At 37.4% G+C, this 21,894-nt stretch overlaps 2 long non-coding RNA genes across 27 annotated transcripts in view; both read right to left on the bottom strand.

Moving 5' to 3' along the window:
* The window catches only part of LOC147366675 (uncharacterized), a 486,700-nt gene extending 481,661 nt beyond the window's left edge, over positions 1-5,039 (bottom strand). For all 19 annotated transcript variants that reach the window (XR_015168931.1, XR_015168936.1, XR_015168932.1 and 16 more), the window contains exon 1: positions 4,771-5,039. This is a non-coding gene — a long non-coding RNA (uncharacterized LOC147366675). The remainder of the gene's footprint in view (positions 1-4,770) is intronic.
* A 5,950-nt stretch (positions 5,040-10,989) lies between these two features.
* Positions 10,990-21,894, bottom strand: part of LOC147366672 (uncharacterized) — a 384,117-nt gene continuing 373,212 nt past the window's right edge. For 7 of the 8 annotated variants that reach the window (XR_015168927.1, XR_015168922.1, XR_015168923.1 and 4 more), the window contains one exon: positions 10,990-13,053. This is a non-coding gene — a long non-coding RNA (uncharacterized LOC147366672). The remainder of the gene's footprint in view (positions 13,054-21,894) is intronic. The other variant, XR_015168925.1, reaches the window with a different exon arrangement.

The raw sequence follows: 21,894 nt of genomic DNA, 5'->3' as shown, positions 1-21,894 counted from the left end.
ACTCAAAAAATACTTTTTCTGTGAGTAGTTTACATACTAAAAGAGATGAAAATAGTATATATAATTAGTTGTCATTAGCTTATTAGAATACTATTTTTGACTCCAAACCAAGATAATTTAAAAACATGAACATCTGTATACCTCAGAGCCCTACATAACAATCCACAATTATATATGTTACATGTAATCTATACTAAAATGATATGAAAATGCATTTGCTTAAGGTAAGTAACATTTTAATAATATAACCACCTAAATAATAACATTATCTTAGATAACGCAAATACAAAATTTCATGTAATTTGATCAAAATAATCCATGCTATGTTAAGTATGGGATTAGAGCTGAAACTGGTAAGTATTTAACATGGCAGTTTATATAACTATAATAGAATTATCAGACTGTTGAATGTTAAACTTAATTTTCTTACAGATAACAACAACATGCATTTAATTTAGCAATAGAAATGAGAGTTGGAACACACTAAATTCTAGGTGCTGTGCTGAATATAGTAAAGGTGTATTTCTTTGAATTTTAATCAGTATCCTGCGAGGCTGGCATTTTGGACAGAATAGAATTATTTCTTCCAGTCATTAGCTTGCAATTAGGTGAAAATTCCATGAAGTCAAAATTTCCCTGCAAAATGTATGAGGTGCCATGTCAGATGTCACACAATTTCTCCACAAATCCTTATAGCTGGGTATTGCTCTGGTGGTAGGTACTCATTCATGCTTTCTGGGTACCATGGTAGGGTTCAGTAGTTGCTTTAGAGATGCTATGGCCAAAAAAGCCTAAAATATTTACTATCTGGCTCTTTACAGAATAGATTTGCTGACCTTGAACTTCAAAGAATAAAATAGAGATTTTAATGACATTGTTTAGTGATCTCTACACTATTTAGGAAGCTTCCTGGGGGGAATATTATCTGTTTCATACTCAGTTTAGTATAGAAATATGAAGTTAAAGCGATGCAACCGATTTCATAAAAAGCACTGAAGAAGTTAGGCATCTAACAGTGCTATCTCCTGTGGAATGTCTATTTATATCCTCTCAATGGTGAAAACACATTTGCCCTTTAACGCTGGATTTAAAGTGTGGAAGCATTTGAAGTTTTTTCAGAGGTAAAGTGACTGAATAATAAGTTTGACAATTGACAATAAAATTCTGGTTTGAACATTTGAAGCAATGATAGTTATTTCATTATGTGGCCTATAATCTGACTCTGAAGAGAACATCAAAAGAAGCATCAGGGAATAAATTTTTGTCTCCAATGTTAAAAAATCCCCAAATTGCAACACGCAAGGATTTAGAGTCACATCTAGTATGAACAAGGCATATAAATATGAAGTTCATTGTGCAAACTGCAATATCTTTCACTTTTGTATATCAATCTTCATATTGATTCTATTTTATTTTCTTATGAACATTTGGATCAAATAGGAAAAAAAAAAAAAACACATAGTAATAAAAAGAAACTCTTTGAATGGTCAAATAAATTAAATATTCAAGTTGACCCACAGCAAATTAGAGAGCATCAGATAACATCCCTAATGTTTAGTAAAACTGACAACAGATTCTTACTCTGTTCAGACAGTGTGGCATTACACATTTTAACTACACTGGTTGTGAAAACATGTGTCAGCTTGAACATAATTTCTTAGGAATGTGAGAGTATTAAATATTGCCTTGCAGATGCTCACAAAATATGGACCCATTTTTGCCATATGGGAGAGACAAATGAAAGTCTTCAAGGATCAACAAGGAAAAAACAAACCACTCCATTTGCAGATTAAATTAAGTGCCAACTTGGGATAATATCCTTCTTTGAAGAGTCAGGAATGGTTACAAGACTTTAGAAAGTGACCTAGGAAAATACAACGGAACAACAGAAAACATCCTCTCATTCTGAAATAAACAGATAATCTATTTTTATGTTTAAAAATATTGAGTCATGATGTAAGGGATACCATAATAATTCTCTATGTCTCAGTTTTAAGTAGAATGTGGAAACAAAACCTCCAAATATTCTAGTTTTTTTTTTCAATAAAAGTAATTACTAAACATACAAAGAAACTACTCAACACTCAATTCTCTGCAAAGGACTGAGAGATGCATAAGAAAAGCTAACATTTACATTTCAATCAATCTCTCTCGTCTTCCTCTCCTGCATTGGCTTCCTCCCCTGTATTTAGCATCTTAATCATTGGCAGCTCTCCAGACTCCTCCCTTCTCTCTCCTCACAGTTAGTCAACAAATACTGTTAATGGTACTTGATAACAATACCTCCAGTCCTCTTGTCTTCACTTCTACTGTTTCCTTTCAGTCAGGATCATAGCACAATTGACACAATGTACTTATGATTACAAGTCCCTGTGTAATATTTCCCCTTTCACTGGACTTCAGTTATACAGAGTGCAATGAATAATAATCTTTTTTAAGGCATACTCATGGTTTTTCCATGTGAACAGTACTGCTATAAAATTTGTTGGTTGATGGTAAATAACTAAAATTAGAATTACTGGGTTATACAGTGTATGAATATGTTAGAGTAATATGTAGAGTAATGCAATATGTAGTAATATGTAGAGTATGTTAAAATAACCCCAGCTTTCTGTAATGGCTGTTCTAATTCATATCCCTACTGGCAATATACAAATAAGTCTAGTGATTTGCATTTTCTGCCAGACTTGATATTGTCAAACTTTTTAATCTTTACCAGCCAAAGGGATGGCAAATATTATTTTGGTCTTAATCTTCAGTTTTATTATCAATAATGAAGTAGAACATCTCGTATTATCAGCTACAATTTTGCCTCACCCCCTCCTGAATGTAACCACAAAATTCATACAAATACACACAGGTACACACACACACACAGACTCTCCACTCATGATTTTTATTCATCATATGTATGTTAGTCATGCTTGACTCTTTGTGACCCCATGGACTGTAGCCCACAGGGTTCTTCTGTCCATGGAATTCTCCAGGAAAGAATACTGGAGTGTGTAGCCATTTCCTTCTCCAATTCATCATATAACAGTGTGTATATATCGTGATCCCTTAGAAGGTTTTATTTAGCCATTATTTCCATATATCAGGTTTACACACTTATATACTTCCTACATTTTCTATGTCTTTTCCCATAGCAGTGGACTATTCCATATTCAAACACAATTTTTCTGGAGCTTATGAAATCTGTAACTATCTCACATATTAGTGGATCCTCAATGCATAATGAGCTGAACACTAAATGCTCTTAAAATAAATTTGTGCTGATTCTAGTAGGTTGAAAATATGAAAAAGTGCTTTTCCACTTATGGTACTGAGTATTTTGGCAACTAACATGCCTTATTTTTTCTTAGCTTTCAGTAATTGAAAATATGTGTTTATATAAAATTCAAATAATAGGGGTTTACACATATAAGTACATAATTTTGTCACTATATTCTCATCAAATTTTGTATTGAGGACTTTCAGCTTGATTATCAGACATTAAATATTCTGTGAACCCCAACTAAAGCCAAATATTCTGTGAACCCCAGCTAAAGCTGGAACTCCAGTACTTTGGCCACCTCATGCAAAGAGTTGACTCATTGGAAAAGACTCTGATGCTGGGAGGGATTGGGGGCAGGAGGAGAAGGGGACGACAGAGGATGAGATGGCTGGATGGCATCACTGACTCGATGGACGTGAGTCTGAGTGAACTCCGGGAGTTGGTGATGGACAGGGAGGCCTGGTGTGCTGTGATTCATGGGGTTGCAAAGAGTCGGACACGACTGAGTGACTGAACTAAACTGAACTGAACCCCAACTATTACAAATGATTTCCAGTAGCTTCAAAATGGGTGTCACACAAAAAAGTTCCCAAACCATCCTATCCACTGGTTTATTTCATACCAGTGCCACATTTATCCACTTTTGATCCAGCTCCCCAGATTATTTATTCAATTATTCCATGAACACTTTTGAGCCCTTGAATAATCCTGGGGTTGCCACATCCAGACACTTTCAAATGATGCTGCACCCTACAGTTACCACAGTGGTGCTGGATTCTGTGTGTTGGAGACAAGAAGAGCTTCTCCCCTGCTCCCTGCCACGTTGGCTCCCAAACAGCAAGGCTTCACAAAAGAGGCTCTTTACTTCAGCTACTCTCTTCTACTCATCATCTCCTGCAGACATCTTCCAAAACTTCAACAACAAAATAAATGCTCTCCACAGGAAAGGTTTCTATGTAGTTCAGACTCTTTGTGTATAAACCTGGGAAACTATCTCCCTATCTCCCACCCTCTCAAATAACCTTCAAGGTAAAGTTTTACCACAGTGAAGAAAGTACCTAGACTTTGAAATTGGGAAGATCTGTATACAAAGCCTTACTTCTTTTCCTTCAATGACATTTGAAAAGCGGGATGCAATTTAATGTCATGCTGTTTTTTGTTTTTGTTTTTGTTTTTTTTGTATCACCAACTACTCTTTGATGAAATACATTAAGTGTTGCAAACTCAAACTTTAAATATTAATCAACAGGTGAACTGTAACAGAAGGGAACAGATGGCCTGTAACAAACCTTACAGATTCTGTTGATACAGATTTCAGTCATCTCAAACAAACGTCTAAAGTACATACTAATATTTGAGAACTTGTGCTCTCTGTGGCAGTAAGAACAAGAGTGGGACTCAAGCTCATTCAAGAGGAACACAAATAATGTTATGTTTCTTAAGGCTGGTGTGAAACGTACTACAAAGTGGGGAGCTTAAAATAACAGAAAACTTACTTTCTCCCCTTTCTGGAGTCTTGAAATCCAAAAACAAGGGGTTGGCAGAGTTGGTTCCTCTGGCGTGCTCTGAGAAAGAATCTGTGCCACTTCTCTCTCCTACCTGCTGCTGCTGCTAAGTCGCTTCAGTCGTGTCCGACTCTGTGCGACCTCAGAGACGGCAGCCCACCTTCTGAGACGTCAGCAGTCCTCCGTGTCTTTTGTGTTGTTGATGCATCAATCAATCACCGTATCCCCCTTCACCTGGCATTCTCCCGTGTCTCTCACTTTCCTCTTCTTAAAAGGACCGATTATATTGGCTTAAGGGCTCACCTGACTCCAATCTTATCTCATTTTAACTAATTTCACCTATAACAACCCTATTTCCAATTACAGGTCACATTCTAAGGTCTGAAAGATTCAATATATTTTGGGGCGGCAATATAATTCAACTTATAATAATAATATTTATTATTTATTTTATTATTATTTTAAATATTATTATATATTTATAAGAGCCAAGTGGTCTCTGATGACCACATGAATCAGAATCTTCCGGGGAGCAAGATAACTATGCATATTCCAAGCCACACTCCACTTCTAAATCAGGATTTTCAAAGCAGTTGAACCTATACTAGGTTTGAACTTTCTTTTTAAAGTAGCATTACAAACTTGTTTTAAAATCATCATTGTAAACAGATTACTAATGTTTCTATGGTGATGGTCTGTGCTATTAGAACATCTTTCTGACACTGAAACTTGGAGTCAAATAGACTACAATATTTTAAGTTAGCCAAGTAACATTAAGTATTGCTTGTATGAGGTTGCTATGATACAAAAGGCAACAAATCCTTTGAAAGTGACTTCATCTGAAAATGAAGTTTCATAATGGATTTATATCATAGTTTTAATGCACATCTTTGTTCCTATTTTATATTAAAGATATAATATAAAAAAGAACAAAGATAAAACATCTTTATCTTCTTTCTTTATATGTTTACATTTCTCTTCTGTTCTGTTGGAGTAATAAGAATTGTTTTACAAGTATATCTCCAATTTATTTACAGTGATACTTATTGTGTATTTTTGTGCTAAAATCTGAGAAAATAATGTCTTCTAAGACTCAATCTCAGTTTAGGAGAAATCCTTGTTTTACTGAAAGAGAGAAAAAAATAGCTACTGTGAAATGTAAAAAGTATTTTTCAAACTTCAATGTGCATCAGAATCAACTTGGGATCTTGTTAAAAATTGATTCTGATTCAGTAAATTTAGGGTGGGGCCTGTGATTCTTCATTTCTAACAAGCTCCCAGTTGATGATGATGCTTGTTTGTGACCTATGCTTTGAGTAGAAAATTGATAAAAAAATCAAATAAAGACACATACAAAATGCTAATGGAATACAAAATGGCAAAATATTATTACAGAAAAGAAGGATATAGATTTTGGGCTTCAAATATCACTAGGAATTAGCTTCCCAAAAGGAAAAAGAATATTGTGAGCAATGGGAATGGAATAAGTAAGGATTCAGAAGAGCAGGGTGATGACCAAAAATGAGTGTGGTTAGACCAGTGGCCTTTCAAAATGCACTTGATAAAAAGGCAGATTCTTAGAACACAAATCGGAAACAATGATTTAGAATTTCTGAGCCTAAAGGTATAGGAACCTCACTCGGAAACAATGATTTAGAATTTCTGAGACGAAAGGTATAGGAATCTCCCTGAAGTAATTCTCAATTCCACTGTCTCCACCCCCTCAATTTTGACAGCCCTCAGCTGGTGTGTAACACTAGGCTTCAGGGCTGTATGGCTGGAGGAGGGAAGGAAATACAGTCATCCCTCAGCAGCACTGGGGGAGTGGTTCTAGGACCCCTGTAACAAAATTCACAGATGTTTAAGTCCCTTATATACAACTGTATATAGTACACTTGGCCCTCCCATCAATGGTGGGTGGTTGAAGGCTTGAATGTGAATCTGCAGATATGGAGGGCAGACTGTAGTGTTCTTGAAGATAGCTTAGCGCCAAGAGGAAAAGAGCATTCTGTGCCTTGTCCATAAATTGTGGTTTGTTTTTCAAAATAGTATCTTGACTTTTTTCAATGCTTTGGTTTCACTAGAGAAAAAAAAAAAAAAAAATGAGCACACCTCTCACATTTAATATAGCACCATTATTTAATATATATGCAAATACAGTCATATGTGTATTTGTTGTGGTTTAGTCACTAAGTCATGTCCCATGCATTTGTGACCCCATGGACTGCAGCCCACCAGGCTTCTCTGTCCATGGGATTTCCCAGGCAAGAATACTGGAGTGGGTTGCCATTTCCACCTCCAGGGGTTCTTCCCCAACCAGGGATCAAACCTGTGTCTCCTGCTTTGACAGGCAGATTCTTTACCACTTAACCACCAGGGAAGACCCATATGTATATATTAGTTCATTTTAAATCACAAGCCTCTAACTGATAGATGCCCTGGACATGTCTTATGAGTAGCCCAACAGTGAGCCACTCTTTGTCTCTGATTTTAAACAATGTTAATACATTGATTCCTTTTAAATGCTTTAGAAATTTTTGTTAATATAAGCATTCTCTACACCCTAAATCCCAGTTGCTGTGGAGATTAAATTAAGGTAAGCCAAAGGTGTTTAAAGCTGCTTTAGAAGCAACTCTGTGTGTTCCCTCCAGCTTCAACAGCAAAAATAGGAAAAGAGACAGAATAAAATTGAGCTTCTAGATTCAATAATACTCCCCCACACATCCTATTCACCTTTTTATATTAAAGCAGGAAACATTTACACCCTATTGGCTTACACAGGGAATTTATTTAGAGCTGACATTAGCTGTTAGTTTATGATAATTTTAATGAAATGTTCTCCAGTCCCTCCAAATATAAAGGATGTTTAAAGTATAGGATAATGCTCGACAATTGAAAGGATATAACCAACAGGGGAAAAGTGATGCAGTAATAATCAAGCTGAATTGTTGTAATGTGACTGTTCTCTTTCAACAGCAGTATTCACTTCTTTTTATGCTCTGGATAAACTATCTTATACAGTAGTGAATAAGTAATAATGAATCACATCCCAGCTGTGAGTGGTATTTTGACTGGTAAAATAGGGTGCAACCAGGGAGTTCTGATCTCGAATAGCATTGTGTATGACAACAGAAACTTTAGTCATTGCAGTGAATAATTCTACACAAGAAGAACAGGAGATGATGGTTATGAGGCTCATTTCTTTAAATATAATTGGATATATGTTTAAAACTTGAGTCTTGGGAATTTAATAACATAGGGAATTTATCCTAGTTACTTTGATTATGATACTAAGCAAGTTGTTTAACTTCCCCAAACCTTGGTTGTTACCATCTGTAAAACAGGAAATTGAATGAGATTGTTTTTGGTGGAAATTACATAGAACATAAAGGAAGACAGAATTTGGTTACACAGTCCTCCAAAAGCACCATTTCCTTCTTTCTTCCCATGGTCTCGGCTTTAGAAAGCTCCAGGACTCAATTGCAGGGCTTTGCTCTTCCCCTTACTTCACCTTCTCCCTAGAAAAACTCTTTTCGACCTAAACTTCTCTCTTCCTTGAACTCTGGCTCTGCTTATGGAACAATGGCAAGGGCCTTCTCACCAACTCCTCTGAGATATCTGATGAGCATCATCAACTTCACATATTTACAACTGAGATCTAATTTACCTGTTCCTCAAACCACTATCTAGTCCTCAAACCTACTGGTTGCCCTGGTTGATGCTACATAAGCAAATAAGACAAACCCTATTCTTTTCGATTCATGTTCAATCCATTAACAAATCTTGTCAGCTCAACCTTCAAAATATCCCTGAACCTCACAAAGTTGCATTATCTTCACTGTTTTTAATCATGGTCCAAACAACCATCATCTTTCACCTAGTTGCTACAGTAGTCTTCCTAGGAGTTCCTACATTTACCCATGCCCAGCTGCAGTCTATTCTCTGTTTAGCAGCAAGAGTTCTTAATTAAAATATAAATCAGGTGATGCAACTGAGTGGCTTTATCTTTCAACAAATATCATATATTCATGTACAGATGTGAAATCTGAAAAACTGCTATAGATTATCATATTTACAAAGCAGAAATACAGACACAGACATAGAGAACAAATGTATGGATACCATGGGGAAAGAAGGGAGGGGTGGTTTGCAACACTGGGATTGACATACATACACTAATATGTATGCTGCTGCTGCTGCTAAGTCCCTTCAGTCGTGTCCGACTCTGTGCGACCCCATAGACGGCAGCCCACCAGGCTCCCCCGTCCCTGGGATTCTCCAGGCAAGAACACTGGAGTGGGTTGCCATTTCCTTCTCCAATGCATGCAAGTGAAAAGTGAAAGTGAAGTCGCTCAGTCGAGTCCGACCCTCAACGACCCCATGGAATGCAGCCTACCTCCTCCGTCCATGGGATTTTCCAGGCAGGAGTATTGGAGTGGGGTGCCATTGCCTTCTCCAACTAATATGTATAAAACCTAACTAATGTGAACCTGCTGTATAGCTCAGAGAACCCTGTTCAGTGCTCTGTGGTGACCCAAATGGGAAGGAAATTCAATAAGCAGGGGATATAGGTATACATAGAGCTGATGCACTTTGCTACAGTAGAAACCAACACAACAATGTAAAGCAACTAGACTACAACAAAAATTTTTTAAAAGAATAAAAATAAATAAATAAATAAATATGTCAGATGATGCCACTTAGTGGCTTCCCTTATCCTTCAAAGTATAATCCAAGTACACCCCATGGATTCCCTGGCCTTGTCATTCTTGTGACCTAATCCCCTGCTACTTGTCCTTTCCTTACTCGGTTTCACTCAGATAGTTCAAACTGTGCAAGATCCCATCTCAAGGCTTTTAGCACTTCCGTGTGTTTTCATGAACTTGGGACATCACTCTTATGGCTGGAAGGACGGGGGCATCTAGGATAACTGAGACCTCTATCAGTTATATTCCTTTATCCTCAAAGATGCTAGTTTGGCATTCTTCACAGGGTAGTGGATACACGTTTTCCAGCTGCAAGGGGGTACAAATTTTAATATTCACAATTTTCTGGTATGTATTAATATCATTGGTCAAAGTAAATTCCAAGTTTGAGCCTGATAATGATGTGGAAGAAGGTCATAGAAGAGCATGAAAATGTGGGCGTAGAATTTAATGTTGGCATTACTGTAACTATTAGGTTCCCATTGCTGCTGTAATGTTATCACAAACTTAGTTACTTAAAGAGACACAAAAGTTATAGCATACAGATCCAAGGAGCCTTAGAGGTATCAGAGTTCTGTGTTCCTTCAGGAGGAAGAACGTGTTTCCAGGTAAGACTCTGTGTCTCTGTCTTTTCCAGCTTCTAGAGGCTGTTACTGTTCATTAGTCTGAGACTTCTTCCTCCATCTTCAAAACACATCATTGTAAGTTCTACTTCTATCATCATATGCTATGAGTCTATGAGTCTTCCTCTCTCTTATGGGTAACCTTTTGATCACACAAGGCCTATCCAGATAATCCAGAACATTTGCCTTAAGAGCCTTCATTTAATCATATCTGCAAAGGTCTTTTTGCCATATACAGTAACATACTCACAAGTCCCAGAGATTAAGGAATGGCTATCTTTAGGCTTCATGATTCAACATATCATACCTATAATGAAATGTATTCTAGGGCCTAGAAAGAAATTCTGGCAAGGAGTGGGTGCTCCTTAGATGTGTGTTGGATGAAAGAATAAATTATTGGAGCAAATTTTTAAAGACATTTTTAAGCTTATAAGATACTCTAAAGAGATATTATGTATGCAAGATAATTCTTCATATATACTGATCAAAAATTATGTGTAAAAGTAAGTTATTTTAATTATTATGGATTGGCATAAAAAGAGGAAAGCAATATCCATGTTTTAATACATTTTTGTGTTTGTAGGCCTATGTACATGTGTATTGCAGAGAAATTTGTTGGTTGATGATGCAAATAATAAAAATTTGAGTTTAATACAACTAATATATAAATAATTTAAAATATTATGTATTACTAATATGCAAAGGGTCATTCTAAGTATTTTACTTTTATTAGCCCAATTGATTTTTGAAACAATCTAATGAGGTAAATTAATATTCATAATTTACTAATGAATATACTTGAAAATAAATTGGTTACATAATTTGCCCAACATGTCATAACTACTAACTAGGGGTGATATGAATGAAGCCCAGGCAGCTGGTTTCAGATTCAGCTACTTTAATCAGTAAGGAATAGCACCTTCATGGAGAAACAGAAAGTTTCAAGGAAAATAATGGAAAGGACAAAAATCACATTTCATTGGCATTATGAGAAGAACTTCAAGTTAGTGTCATTTATATTCAGACATATTATCCAGAGAAAGAAGTATTCCAAGTTGAGAGACTAGCCTTATATGAATCACAGAGGCAGGGAAACTTGATTTCTCCATGAGAAATAGCAAATATTCTTGTTTGATTGGAGCATCTGGAATATGTTTCCCTGTAGGAAAATTAGCCTAAGAACGTCAATCAAGAACAAGTTATGAAAGAACTTATAGAGGTGTGACATCTACCTTAAATTTGGTAAACAATGGGAAGCCTAACAAGGGGAATAATCTGATCAGATTGCCTTTTCAAAGTCTGATCTCTCAATAACATATGACACATGATAGTATGCAGGGAGAAATGTGAAGCATTTTACATAATTATAGGTAAATCATCATTTAATTCCCCATTAAAAATTTATTAATTTTTAATTAATTAATATATCTAGGAATTAAAAATATATCTAGGACTTTCTCTGGTGTTGTTGTGGGTATTGTGGGGTCAGTTCATTTTCGGCTAGTTCCTTGGTCCGGCTTATATTTCTCAAGATCTATAGGCCCCTTCCTATGTAGTCGGTACTAACGACAGGGTTTTAATCTATTGCCTGTCGCTTCCAAGGCGGTTCCCTCTGTTATAGCTTCTTCTGTTTGCTGTTCTCTTCAGTGTCTGATTTCCGCCCTGATACAAAGCGGGGGGTGGTGGACACTTTTTTTTTTTTTTTAGGCTCACTTGTTCAGTCGTGCTGTGGGGAGGGAGGGATGCTGCAAACAAATAACACTGGCATATGCTCGCAGTGCCTCAGCCACACTGGGCCTGCCCCTGCTCACAGCGCATGTAGCCTCCCTGCCCACTCTGCTCAGGCTCTAGGTTGCTCTGCCGGGAACCATCCGAGGCCGGCCCTGGGCTGTCTGCACCTCCCAGGTCTAAGCCACTCAGGTTCAGGCACTTGGATAGTCCTCAAAGGCGCAAATTCAGTTGGGCCTGCGTTTTGTGCCCTTCCCAGTTCTGAGCAGCTCAGGTGATGAGGTGTTTGGCGAGCACGGTTGCTGCAACTTATCGCCTCCCCGCTGCTTGGTTATCTGGGTGTACAACCAGTGCACCTTCTTAGGCGGATGTTGACCATTCAGAACCCCAAGAAGTCTTAGTTAGCAAAGAAGCCTGCTTACAGTTTTGTAGATAATGTCTCTCTGGAGAAGCCTGTCACCGGAGGGGGATGGTCTGCAGCCGGCTATCTCTGTTCAGTCCTTTGTTCCGTGCGCGGGCTTGGAGATGTCTTAGGTTGCATGGTAGATATCCCACAGTCTGGTTTGCTAGCACAAATTAGTTTGCTCAGATAGCGCTTGGGGCTTTCAGGCCAGATCCTTACTCTAAGTGATGCAGCCCACTCCGCACCTCCCTGCCCAGCCCAGCCTCCGCTTGCTAGTGGCGGGTGCAGGCGTGTGAGCTGCTTCTCCACTGGGGGAGTTACCACAGGGCTTGTAATCTGTTGGTTTTAATTGTTTATTTATTTTTCCTCCCTGTTATATTGCCTTCTGTGCTTCCAAGGCTTGGCACAGACTCGGCAGTGAGAATGTTTCCTGGTGTTTGGAAACTGCTCTCTTTTTAAGACTGCCTTCCCAGGACGGAGCTCCGTCCCTCCCTCTTTTGTCTCTTTTTTTGTCTTTTATATTTTTTCCTACCTCTTTTTGAAGACAATGGGTTGCTTTTCTGGGTGCCTGATGTCCTCTGCTGGCGTTCAGAAGTTGTTTTGTGGAATTTACTCGGTGTTTAAATGTTCTTTTGATGATTTTGTGGAGGAGAAAGTGTTCTCCCCGTCCTATTCCTCCACCATCTTAGCTCCTCCTCCAGAAGAAGTAATTCTTAAAAATTTGTTCAGTCATTTGAAAATATCTATCAAGCACATACTGTGTATCATCCATTGTTCCAGTTATTAAAGATTCACTGATGAAAATGCAAAAGCCCTGAAACGAAAAATGGAGAACATTTATGGAAATAGTGTATTAAAATATAAAAATTATTATGTTCTGTACAGGAGTACTTCTGTACTCCTGTAAGTACAGGAGTTAAGAAAAAGAGCTAGTTATTAAGGAGAAAAAAGATATCACTTAATATTCAGAACCAAGAAAATAAGAGTTAAAGATATCCACAAAAAAACTGGAGATATGGATAGGAGAGAAAAGATCAGAGTTAAAGTCTGCAATACTGTAAAGACAAGAGAGACTGCTACATCAAAGAAGCCCCAAATGTTACATCTTCAAATGGTAACTATTTGTTTCTTTCTCATGGCTGACTTTAATGTTGGAGAGGTTCACAGGAGGCTCAGTGGCAAAGAATCCACCTGCAGTGCAGGAGATGCGGGTTTGACCCCTCGTTTGGGGAGATCCGCTGGAGAAGGAAAAGGCAAACCACTCCAGTATTCTTGCGTAGAGAATCCCATGGACAGAGGCGGGCTACAGTCCATGGGGTCACAAAAGAGTCAGACAAACTTAGTAATGAAACAACAACAGACAACCATATTGGAAGGATGGGAGGTGGGTCGGTTTTAAGTAGAATCTGCTCTGAACTCCTTCAGGGACTTAAGCTATTTTTATCTCATCCTCTTCCAGGACTATGAAAGCATCCACTTAATAAACAACGTAAGTTTAGCAGCCAGAGAAGAACCTGTGGAAAGTATATTGGATGTTTTCAGGAGACAGATAGGAATTGGTGAATATTATGTCCAACATAGCCCTGTGGATTTGACTCAGCTTCCTTCAGAAGGCTGGGAATGAAGTTTAAGAGGAAAAAAAAAAATGTGTTTGACACAGTAGTGGCTTTGCTTCAGTGGCATTTGCATATATTGAGCACTGAAGATGCTGGAAACAAGGAGAACCACCACAGGACTGACTACAGAGGACTATACGATGTTATAGCCTTAGAGAGCCCTACAATTCCAAGTGCTATGTCAGGAAATAATTACACAGAAAATAAAAGAATAGAGAAATAGGAGATATTATAATCAGTTCAGTTCAGTTCAGTCGCTCAGTCGTGTCTGACTCTTTGCGACCCGATGAATTGCAGCACGCCAGGCCTCCCTGTCCATCACCAACTCCCAGAGTTCACTCAAACTCATGTCCATCGAGTCGGTAATGCCATCCAGCCATCTCATCCTCTGTCGTCCCCTTCTCCTCCTGCCTCCAATCCCTCCCAGCATCAGAGTCTTTACCAATGAGTCAACTCTTTGCATGAGGTGGCCAAAGTACTGGAGTTTCAGCTTTAGCATCATTCCTTCCAAAGAACACCCAGGACCGATCTCCTTTAGAATGGACTGGTTGGATCTCCTTGCAGTCCAAGGGACTCTCAAGAGTCTTCTCCAACACCACAGTTCAAAAGCATCAATTCTTCGGCACTCAGCCTTCTGCACAGTCCAACTCTCACATCCATACATAACCACCGGAAAAACCAAAGCCTTGATTAGACGGACCTTTGTTGGCAAAGTAATGTCTCAGCTTTTGAATATGCTATCTAGGTTGGTCATAACTTTCCTTCCAAGGAGTAATCATCTTTAATTTCATGGCTGCAATCACCATCTGCAGTAATTTTGGAGCCCAAAAAAATAAAGTCTGACACTGTTTGCCTGTCTATTTCCCATGAAGTGATGGGACCATGATCTTAGTTTTCTGAATGCTGAGCTTTAAGCCAGATTTTTCACTCTCCTCTTTCACTTTCATCAGGAGACTTTTTAGTTCCTCTTCACTTTCTGTCATAAGAGCATACAAAAAATACAAGGGCATACAAAAAAGTTCTTCACAACCAAGATAATCATGATGGTGTGATCACACACCTAGAGCCAGACATCCTGGAGTGTGAAGTCAAGTGGGCCTTAGAAAGCATCACTACGAACAAAGCTAGGGGAGGTGATGGAATTCCAGTGGAGCTATTTCAAATCCTGAAAGATGATGCTGTGAAAGTGCTGCACTCAATATGCCAGCAAATTTGGAAAACTCAGCAGTGGCCACAGGACTGGAAAAGGTCAGTTTTCATTCCCATCCCAAAGAAAGGCAATGCCAAAGAATGCTCAAACTACCGCACAACTGCACTCTTCTTATACGCTAGTAAAGTAATGCTCAAAATTCTCCAAGCCAGCCTTCAGCAATACGTGAACCGTGAACTTCCAGATGTTCAAGCTGGTTTTAGAAAAGGCAGAGAAACCAGACATCAAATTGCCAACATCCACTGGATCATCGAAAAAGCAAGAGAGTTCCAGAAAAACATCTATTTCTGCTTTATTGACTATGCCAAAGCCTTTGACTGTGTGGATCACAGTAAACTGTGGAAAATTCTGAAAGAGATGGGAATACCAGACCACCTGATCTGCCTCTTGAGAAACCTATATGCAGGTCAGGAAGCAACAGTTAGAACTGGACATGGAACAACAGACTGGTTCCAAATAAGAAAAGGAGTACGTCAAGGCTGTATATTGTCACCCTGCTTATTTAACTTATATGCAGAGTACATCATGAGAAACGCTGGGCTGGAAGAAGCACAAGCTGGAATCAAGATTGCCGGGAGAAATATCAATAACATCAGATATTCATAATATGACCTATTAAATCAAGGAAGAGTACAACTTTAATACTGGACCAAAGTATTAATGAAAAATGCATGTGAACATTAGATTTGGTAATAAGCAACACTTTGGTGAACACCAGAAGACCAGTGACAGCACTAGAGAATCAACTGTGTTTTCTTCCTATACTACAGAAATTGCAGAATTTATTTGGATGTGATTCATAGTAGAGAGTTCTCAATTCAAATTAAGATATTTGTTGACATGATCAATTGCTTTATGCCTCTGTCAGTCAACTACTATTCAAATTTTCTAGAATCAGATTGAAACTATTATTTCTCTTACAAAAAATAATATTAAATAATATTAACCATGTTTTCCAAGCAGGGACTGGACAAAAAAATTTTACTTACCTCATTGAAAAAGTGTGTAAACACAAGAATCAACTGAATGGTTTCTACCCCTTTTTCACCCTTATCTTTTTGGTAGGAAATTACCAAGGTGGGACAGAGAAAAATGATGAAGATGATTTTGATTGTGTAACTGTCAAAGGTTTAATTATCACTAAACCCATCTTCATCCTTAACTTTTCTGTAGTTTGGCAATTTATTTCAACATATCACTCATTTTTGCTTGATCTAGTTCAAACTGTGTTTCTGCCCCTTGAATTGAGTGCTAACACACTTCTAGATTTTCATATCAGAAATTGGGGGAAAAAGTTTTGTTTTGCAAAAATTTCTTTAAATGTAAAGGAAGCTAAGAAAGAAGGATTTCTAGTACAAATTGAAGGTTTTAAATGGAATATAAAAGAAACCCTGTGAACATCAAGAGAAGTTCTCATATGTCTAAAGAGTGTGGAAGGATGGCAGTCTTCAATGGATGCTCCTTTCTTTTACATACCAAATGAAAGATTTTTGCTTTGCTGTGTTAGTTAGGTCTTTAATTCCTTTTACATTGAAGTGCTTATCTTTTTAATATGATTATGACAGCTGTCACATTTCTTCATGCCATTACATTATATGATGACTCTTGATATATACCTAAGATAACAGTGTTGAAGAAGTCTTTCTCATAAATCTCAGAAATTCATTTGGTGATTTCCAGGTGGCATCTTATACTAACATATATGTGTACAAATACTTTATTGGTTTGTTTTGAAACTGTGGTGTTTCACAATGGTAATCCCATTAAAATAATAGTTAATTGCCAACAGACTGTCTTTCACTAACACTCTAAAACATAACAAGAAAATAATTTGCTTTTCAAATTAGCAAAGTTGTGCATTGTTGTATGAGGATATACATTTGAAAGAGCCTATATAAATGAGAAATATATTGTTAGGCAATTGACTCGAATTTCTAGAAAGCATTTTGCAATATTTCCAAAGAATCTGCAAAGTGTTAAAGGATTCTGACTGAACAATGTCTCTTAAAAATTCTGCTAAAGAACATAGTTCAAAATAGTTGAGCAAGGTAGAAAAAAATATTAATGTACAAAAAAATATGTTGCAAAAGTGTTTATGTTAAAAAGTTTGAATACCCTATATAAGAACTGGTTTAAAATATGATATATCCATAAATATTATTTAATAGTCAAATGTTATGCATCAAATGATATTTGATGATAAAATCTCATCATCAAAATTATTTTCAAATTGTTATGCTAAAATGTACATTAATAAGATAATTTAGAGAAGCAGATCAAAATGTACACTCTGATATTTTTCTTAAAAATAATGTTCTCAAACACTTTAGAGTCAAAACATAATGTAGTCAATTGACCTTATATCTGCAAGATTGTTGTAATGGCTCAGACAGTAATATCAGATAAAACTGGAGAATCACTTGGGAAAAAAACAATTTGAAGGGAGAAAAATCTATCAGTTAATGCAGTTATTTCCCCAGTTGATAATACAGAAATGAACTTTCCAACTTCAGCATGATTGAATAAACTGAACATCACAGAACCTGAAGAATGGAAAGATCACTGATAATGTCACTCATTCCCTCCCTTGGTATCTATAAACAGCTTTCAGAATAAATTAGAATGTATTCAGTTCTTTATAATTCTCAAAAGAAAGCATTGCTATAACTTCCCACTTTAATAAGCTTACTCAATATTTCAAAGTTCATTTAAGGAAAACTTTTTCTCTTAAAAACCTGAAGTGGAAAAAAAAAAAAAAAAAAAGACTTTCTTAATGGAGACTTAATTTTCTAACCATCACTGAAGTTTTAGTCTTATGGATGGCTATTTAGTAATTTTCTAGTTTCTGCTTCATTTAAAACAGTTTGCATTCTTCAGCTTTCCCCTATGTATGCTATTTTTATTTAAAACAGTTTTACATTCTTCAACTTCCCCCATATATGCTATTTTTCAGTCCATTAATTACTACTGATCTCTTTGAATAATCTCTAGTTCCTCTCTTGCCAATTAGTGTGTAGCAAATAATTAGTCAGATTCTAATTCCTTACTTCATAAATTCTAGTAATCACCAATTTTTACTGTACTTCTCAAACTAAAATTTGTATGAGTTAATTATTACCATAACTAGTATTTTGTTACTCAAAAGTTTACTGTTAAGAAGAATAGCAGCATTCAATGACCATCTTGATGTATGTGTCACCAAATTTTTGATTATTATTACAGAGAAAACCATAATTTCAAATTTAGTTCCTTCATCTTTTAGTTAAATTCCTTAAAGAGCATACTAACTTGCTAAAGGAAAACATACTTATATTGCATATTTCTTCCAAAATCAAATGTAGAAATGTAATATTCTTTAAATGAAGATGTAAATTTTTCATACTCCTAACAAAAACTTTAGAATCATGACTACATGTTCTTTAGATTATTTTGTGTATATGTGTGTGTGTGTGTGTGTGTATTTTGTAAGAATTCTTGGGCTTCCCAGGTGGCACTAGTCGTAAAGAATCTGCCTGCCAATATGGGAGACATAAGAAACATAGGTTCAATCCCTGGGTTGGAAGGTCTCCTAAAGGAGGGCATGGAAACCCACTCCAGGACTCTTGTCCAGAGAATCCCCATGGACAGAGGAGCCTGGCAGGCTGCAGTCTGTAGGATGTCATGGTCAGACACGACTGAAGTGACAACATGGTAAGAATACTTAACATGAAATCTATAAACAAATATTTATATACATTTTATAGTATTTACTATAGGCACACTGTAGCAGATGGCTAGAATTTTTTCATTTTGTATAACTGAAATTGTTAGTGTTGTTTAGTCCCTAAATTGTGTCCAATTCTTTTGTGACTTCATGGATTATAGTACAACAGGCTCCTCAGTCCATGGGATTTCCCAGGCAAAAATACTACATTGGTTTACGATTTCCCACAGGCAGTGAACCTGCATATCAAGGATTGACTCAAGAGGATTCTTTACCACTGAGACACCAGGGAACCTCATAACTGAAATTACATACTCATTGAAAAGCAACTCCCATTTCTCTTTCCCCACAGCCCCTATAAATTACCATTCTTCTTGGCTTCTCTTGTGGCTCAGCTGGTAAAAAAAATCCGCCTGCAATGTGGGATACCTGGGTTTGATCCCTGGGTTGGGAAGATCCCCTGGAGAAGGGAAAGGCTACCCACTCCAGTATTCTGGCCTAGAGAATTCTATGGACAGTCCATGGGGTCACAAAGAGTCAGATGCGATGAGCGACTTTGCCCTCACTTCACTTCACTTGTTTCTATAAATTTGATTGTTTTAGATACTTTTTAATTGGATCATGCACATATGCCTTTCTGTGATAAACTTATTTTACTTAGCATAAAGTTGTCCAGGTTAAGCCATATTTCACCATGTTGTACTGTCTTTGCTAAGGCTGAATAATATTCCACTTTATGTATGGGCATTTTCTTTATCCATCCACCCATTTATGGACATTCAGGTTGTTTCCATATCTTAGCTATTGTGTAAAATTCCTGCAATGAATTTCTGAGTGCTGATATCTCTTTCAGATCCTGACATAAATTCTTTTGGACATATAAAGTCCCAAAGTGCAATGGCTGAATCATATGATAGTTCTGCTTTTAATTTTTGATAGAACATCATACTATTCCCATAACAGCTGCATCATTTTACTTTCTTACCAACACTGTGAAAAGGTTCCATTTTTTTCACAGACTCACCAACAATTCTTAATATCTTTTTTCTCCTAATAACCGTCCTAAAGTGAAATGAGGGGTATCTCATTGTGGTTTTGATCTGTATTTTTCTGATGATTATGTGGGGAATATTTTCCTACACTGTTGGCCTCTTGTATGTCTTCTTTGTAGAAACACTTGTTCAAGTATTTTAGCACTTTAAAATCAGGTTATTTGAGTTTTTGTTTGGAGTTGTGGCAGTCTCTTACAAATTTGGGAAATATACCTCTTGTCTGAAATATTTCACCCATTCTATAGGTGGTCTTTTAACTTTGTCAATAATTTCCCTTGCTATGCACAGACTAGTTTGGTGTCGTGCCAATTTATTTTGCTTTTGTTGCTTGTGGTTTTGGTAGCATGTCAAATAAATCGCTGCAAACAAATAAAATGAAGCTTCTTCTATGTCTTCCTCTCAGTTCAGTTCAGTCGCTCAGCCCTGTGTGACTCTTTGCGACCCCATGAACTGCAGCATGCCAGGCTTCCCTGTCCATCATCAACTCCCAAAGCTTGTTCAAACTTACGTCATAGTGTAGGTGATGCCATCCAACCATCTCATCCTCTGTCATAACATTCTCCTGCCTTCAATCTTTCACCACATCAGGGTCTTTTCCAATGAGTAGTTCTTCACATCAGGTGGCCAAAGTATTGGAGTTTCAGCTTCAGCATCAGTGAATATTCAGGACTGATTTCCTTGAGGATGGATCAGTTGGATCTCCTTGCAGTCCAAGGGACTCTCAAGAGTCTTCTCCATCATCACAGTTCAAAAGCATCGATTGTTCAGTGTTCAGCTTTCTTTATGGTCCAATTCTCATATTGATACATAACTGCTGGAAATACCATAGCTTTGACTAGATGGACCTTTATTGGCAAAGTAATGTCTCTGCTTTGTAATAAGCTGTCTAGGTTGGTCATAGCTTTTCTTTCAAGGAGCAAGTATCTTTTAATTTCATGGCTGCAGTCACTATATGCAGTGATTTTGCAGCCCCAAAATATAAAGTCTCACTGTTTCCATTGTTTCCCCATCTATTTGGCATGAAGTGATGGGACCAGTGCCATGATTTTAGTTTTCTGAATGTTGAGCTTTAAGCCAAATTTTTCACTCTCTTTTTTCATTTTCATCAAGAGGCTCTTGACTTCTTCACTTTCTGCCATAAGGGTGCTGTCATCTGCATATCTTAGGTTATTGATATTTCTCTCAACAATCTTGATTCCAGCTTGTGCTTCATCCAGCCCAGCAATTTGCATGATGTAATCTGCATATAAATCAAATAAGCAGGGTAACGACAGACAGCCTTGACATACTCCTTTCCCTTATTGCAACAAGTCTGTTGTTCCATGTCCAGTTCTAACTGTTGCTTCCTGACCTGCATATAGGTTTCTCAGGAGGCAGGTAAGGTGGTCTGGTATGCCCATCTCTGTCAGAATTTTCCACAGTTTGTTGTGATCCACACAGCCAAAGGCTTTGGCACAGTAAATAAACCAGAAGTAGATATTTTTCTGGAACTTTCTTGCTTTTTCAATGATCCAACACATGTTGGCAATTTGATCTCTGGTTACTCTGCCTTTTCTAAATCCAGCTTGAACATATGGAATTTCGTGGTTCATGTATTGTTGAAGCCTGGCTTGGAGAATTTTTAGCATTACTTTACTAGTGTGTGAGATGAGTGCAATTGTGTGGTAGTTTGAACATTCTTTGGCATTGCCTTTCTTTGGGAATGGAATGAAAGTTGACATTTTCCAGTCCTCTGGCCACTGCTGAATCTTCCAAATTTGCTGGCATATTGAGTGCAGCACTTTCACAGCATCATCTTTCAGGATTTGAAATAGCTCAACTGGAATTCCATCACCTCCCCTAGCTTTGTTCGTAGTGATGCTTCCTAAGGCCCACTTGACTTCACATTCCAGGATGTCTGGCTCTAGGTGAGTGATCACACCATCATGATTATCTTGGTCATGAAGATCTTTTTTTGTACTGTTCTTCTGTGTATTCTTGCCACCTCTTCTTAATATCTTCTGCTTCTGTTAGGACCATACCATTTCTGTCCTTTATCGAGCCCATCTTTGCATGAAATGTTCCCTTGGTATCT

Source organism: Bos grunniens, chromosome 8 (assembly GCF_055505025.1).
Source record: "Bos grunniens cultivar Pamir isolate PY7600 chromosome 8, Bosgru_T2T1.0, whole genome shotgun sequence".
NCBI classification, from domain to species: Eukaryota; Metazoa; Chordata; class Mammalia; order Artiodactyla; family Bovidae; genus Bos; species Bos grunniens.
The sequence above is the reverse complement of the archived record's forward strand: the minus strand, read 5'-3'. Positions and strand labels throughout refer to the sequence as shown.